This window comes from Bison bison, unplaced genomic scaffold (assembly GCF_000754665.1).
Source record: "Bison bison bison isolate TAMUID 2011002044 unplaced genomic scaffold, Bison_UMD1.0 scf7180017864270, whole genome shotgun sequence".
Classification (NCBI taxonomy): Eukaryota; Metazoa; Chordata; class Mammalia; order Artiodactyla; family Bovidae; genus Bison; species Bison bison.
This window is the reverse complement of record NW_011494842.1, coordinates 9,060,289-9,064,816: the sequence shown is the minus strand read 5'-3', so window position 1 is coordinate 9,064,816 and position 4,528 is coordinate 9,060,289. Positions and strand designations below refer to the sequence as shown.

General features: G+C 55.3%; 1 long non-coding RNA gene across 1 annotated transcript in view; it reads left to right on the top strand.

Moving 5' to 3' along the window:
• LOC104994956 overlaps window positions 1-4,528 on the top strand; it is a 59,842-nt gene that overhangs the window by 47,925 nt on the left and 7,389 nt on the right. The window contains exon 3 of the long non-coding RNA XR_826011.1: window positions 1,525-1,850. This is a non-coding gene — a long non-coding RNA (uncharacterized LOC104994956). The remainder of the gene's footprint in view (window positions 1-1,524; window positions 1,851-4,528) is intronic.

The following is a 4,528-nucleotide window of genomic DNA, read 5'->3' as shown; positions in this document are numbered from 1 at the left end:
CCCACCCATTCCTGAGGACTGAGTCGGCTCACCTGGGCTCTCCGCCGCCACCCCCCCCAGGCCTTGGTGAGACACTGGTTTCTCAACTTTGGCTTTGAGATTTCCTTCCTAAATGGAGTTTCGCTCACTGCATCCCACGCCCCTCCCGGGTAGGGCCTGTTTGTCAGCTAAGTCTGTCTGGGTCATCCAGTCTGCAGAGGGAAGGCGGCAGGGCCTGGAAAACCCCAGGACCCTCCCTGGGCAGCCCTAGGGAGAGTCATTTGGCCAGAGTTTATTGAGTAGGGGCATAGGATCACTGGGGCTTTTAAAACCCGACTGAATAGTGTGGCGTGGTCTCCCTGACCAAATTCCACCAGGGTGCCTGCCTGAACCCAGGTGAGATGACTCCCTGTCTCAGGTCGGGGCATTGAGTTCCATGAGCTCAGAGTGGGGCAAAGCCTTCTAGCCTGTGGGTGGCCCGCAAGGCCAGCATGAGATCCTGGGTACACAGAGCAAGGAATGCAGGTGGGTAGCCAGGCCTCTGCCCCAAAGCCCAGAAGATGCTCTCCATGTGGCGGATCTCTGGGGAAGATGCTGGCCAGGCCGTATCCCAGTGTCACTGAGTCTGGTTCCCTCCCACGTTTCCTCTTCAGTCGGGGCACTTGGTCTCCCTGCGGGCCCTCTGCCCAGAACCCAGACAGCCCCTAGCTGGGTGGCCTCACCCCAGCCCTCTGTCTGGGTCTGAAATCCCCACCCTTATTTATTCATATCACAGTAACTTGTCTATCACGTTCAATGAATATATTTGTTGGCCAGTCATCAGATGTCCAAGGGGCACTGCCCAGCTGCCAGGCACAGTGCTCTGCCGATGGATGCAGAGATAGTGAGGCCTGGCACCTCAAGGGTGCACAGTCTTAGTAAATACACCAGCACGGCTCTCAGACACCCACATACCTATGCAGGGCTCCACAGGCACTCAGAACAGGGAGTGGCTGCTGGGGTGAGCGGTGTTGGGCAGAGCCTCAGAGAGGAGCTGCAGCTTGAGCAGGACTGTCCTTGGGCTTTGCTGACCTACATTTGTCATTTAATCCTCACCACAGCCCTGTGATGCTGGCAGCACAGGTATCATCATACCCATTTTATGGATGACAAAACCAAGGTTCAAAGAGGTGAGGGGACTTGCCTAAGGCCTGTGTGATTAAGAGTGGCAGGGGCTCATCTCGAGTCCCAGTTTTCCAGTCTCCATGCAGCCGTCTCCTGTGCCCCACCTCAAGTTCTCCACATAAACACTACTTGGGTGCTTGGTATGGACCGGCTGCTGTCCACAAGCTGGCGACTTAGAAGTGGCAAGGTACGATCAAGGGGAGAAACCACACTCGTACCCAGCTGCTGAAATCTTTCGGTCAGTTGTCCATTCAGGATTTCTCTGGTGGTCTAGTGCTTAAGATTCCACGCTTCCATTGCAGAGACCACAGGTTCAATCCCTGGTTGGGGGAGTTTCCCATGCCTTCTCACTTAAAAAAAAAAAAGTTGTCTGTTCAACAGGTTCACAGAAAACCAGACAGAACAAAATGGGCAAAGAGGACCGTCCTCACAGAGGCCTCGCTTCGGCAGGAAGGCAGACGGTCAGGTGAGTGAGCAATGCCCTGAGGAGCGTCACACAGGGTGAGGGAACCAACACGGTGTCCAGGGAGGGACTTTCCAGAATAGGGCATATTTGCCTGTGGTTGTCTCTGAAATGACGTTTGAGCAGAGGAGGCCTGTGGATGGCTGAGGAAGTGTGGCTAGCTGAGGCAGAGGGAACGGCAGTGCAAAGGCCCTGTGGCAGGACTATGCCGGGTTGTTCTGAGGAGCATTGAGCGGCTGAGCAGGTAAGGGAGGGGGTGGTGGGAAGCAAGGTCAGAGAGCTAATGGGAGTAGGGGAGGCACCGATCCTAAAGACCTTGGAGGTCACAGTGAGGTCTTTGCTTTTAACCCTGAGTGAGATGGGAGCCATTGGAGGGTTTTGAGCTGAAGAGTGGCCCAACTTGACTTAGGTTTGAAAAGGATCTCTCTGGCTGCTACGGAGACAGACTAACGTGGCAAGGGACAGATGGGGACAGGGAGACAATGAAGGGCTACCGAGACCATCCTGATGGAGATGGGTCAGATTGGTGGTGGTGAAGTGGGAGGAAGTGGTCATTTGTTTTTAGGTCAAGCTGTGCGGCATGTGGGATCTAGTTCCCTGACCAGTGATTGAACCTGGACCCCATGCACTCGGAGCACAGAGTCTTAACTACCGGACCGCCAAGGAAGTCCCCGAAGTGGTCATTTCTGATGTTCTGACACTAGTCCCACACTGGCTCCAGGACAGGAGGGCATCTCTGCCCCGGCCAGGTCCCATCAGAGGTGCCACACCCTCCACCGGAAGCATGGCATGGGGCATGGCACTGCCCAAGCAGCTGTGGAGGCTGGACAGTGCCAGGCCCTTCTTCCATCCCACCGTGTGGCCGCATAGGCCTCCTCATTTCATTTCAAACATTGTGAATTTGGCCCAGCAGCTATCATTCCCCTCCCACCCTGGGCCGGGCCACCAACCTGCACAATGTTTCTGGGAAGCACGTGGTTCATATGTATTAAGAGTCTTAAAATTCTCATGCCTTTCGCCCGAGCGAGTCCCTTTCTGGGAGGTTCCCCTGGAGAAGTCACCTGACACTTCTGGTCAGGTGGTCACGGTTTCTACATCAAGAGCAGCACCTGTGCGTTTGTGCCGCCCTTAAATTCATGTTTCCTAAGGATGTTCACGTCAAAGGACAACACTCACGCTACAATATCAAGCGGATAGAATATTGTGCAGGAGACACCTGTACAAGGAAGGAAGTAGACGATGATTACCCCTGAGTGACTGGAACTTCCACTGAAGAAGAAACTTTGCTTTCTCCATTACACTTTTCTGCTTTGTATGGATGTTCTAAGATGGACATGCTTTGCCTTCATGATAATTGGATTTGAAAGCAGTATTAAAAAAAGAAACAGAAAGGAAATGCGAGTTCCCAGAAGCTGAGGAAGCACAGCAGAGGCCAGGCCCGGAGCAGAGAACTGACCCATCCCTTTCGGGGAAAGGCAGCAGCCACGTGGAGTGGAGCAAGCCTGGTGCCCCGCCAACCGGACAGCCGGCCGCTGGGCTCACTTCCTCCAGTGCGACTGCCCAGGGGCAGAGCTGAGAACGGTGGTGGGAGTGAGCACAGCCGGGTCCACTCCCCTTCCTACTGCCCAGGCCACGGGGGTCTGTCCCCTCTCCTTGGCCCTGCAGCGCCTGGAGTTTGCCCCTCCGTCACCTCTGCTTCCATCACATCTCACCAGAAGCCTGCTGCATTTGTAACCTTGTGTCTCCCCTAAGTATGTACCCAGGGGTTCTCAAAATGTGGTCCCCATACCAGCAGCATCAGCACCCACTCAGGAACTTGTTAGAAATACAGATTCACAGGCCCCACCCCAGACCCTCTGAATCTGAGACTCTGGCAGGTGAAGCCCAGGAATCCATGTTTTAACAAGCCCTCCAGGGCTACAGTTTGAGAGTGATACAGCCCCCCCATGGTCCTTGGTTTACCTCAATTATATCATCTTACACATTGCCATGATTTCCACTTAAGAGCTGGGACTCTGAGACCATACTTTATTATTTTTTTTGAGCTCATACTTTTATTTCAAGCTTTGTGCTCCACAGCTGCCTGGACTTCAGGCTGTCCTGTGGAGGTCCGGGTTGGCGCTCGGTGTTCATCGTGCCACGGACATGGGTTGAACCGGAGTTCGCACACTGTGGCATCAGAGCCCTGGCTGCTCTATTGGAACACCAAGACTGATTCCCCAGGAGACCCTGCGGGCCTGGCCCCCTGTAGGATGAGGGAGGCAGGCTCCCTCCGGTGATGACAGCCAGTGGCAGTCAGGATGGACACACGCTGCCGTGGAGGGGCGCAGCGCCACCTGCTGGCCAGAAGGACGCCAGCAGCGATGCTGGCTGATTAATGCAGGGACCCACCCACACCCACCCACGCACACACTCAGCAGGGACACCATCTGACAAGCAAGCACGTGTCCCCTCCCACTGCATGGAGGCGGACGCATCCACACGTGGATGTCTGGGCCCGTGGGCATGTGGGGCTCTCTGCCACACGGCCTGGCAGATAGCACTGAATTCACTCACGTACTCATTTCTTCCTTTACCAAACGTTCTTTCAGATACGCCAAGCCCACAGTTGCTATCCTTGGCTGGGTGATGATCAAGAGACCAGGCAGTAACTAGGCGATGTAGGTAAGGGTCCCAGGAGAGATGCGCCTGGTGAGCTCGCAGAGGCAGCCCCTAACCCATCTAGACTGGAGTTGGGGGCAGGGACAAGTTGCCCAAGAGATCCAGCCCCTGCTGGGTCAAAGCCTGTGAGCGGGAGATGGCTGGGTGAAGGAGGCAGAGGTCAAATAGAGCGAAGCACAGAGGAGGAGCTGGAGGGGAGAGTTGAGACCCTGGGCAGAGGGCCTTACACACGGGCCACAGAGTCTGGACTTTGTCCCCGCA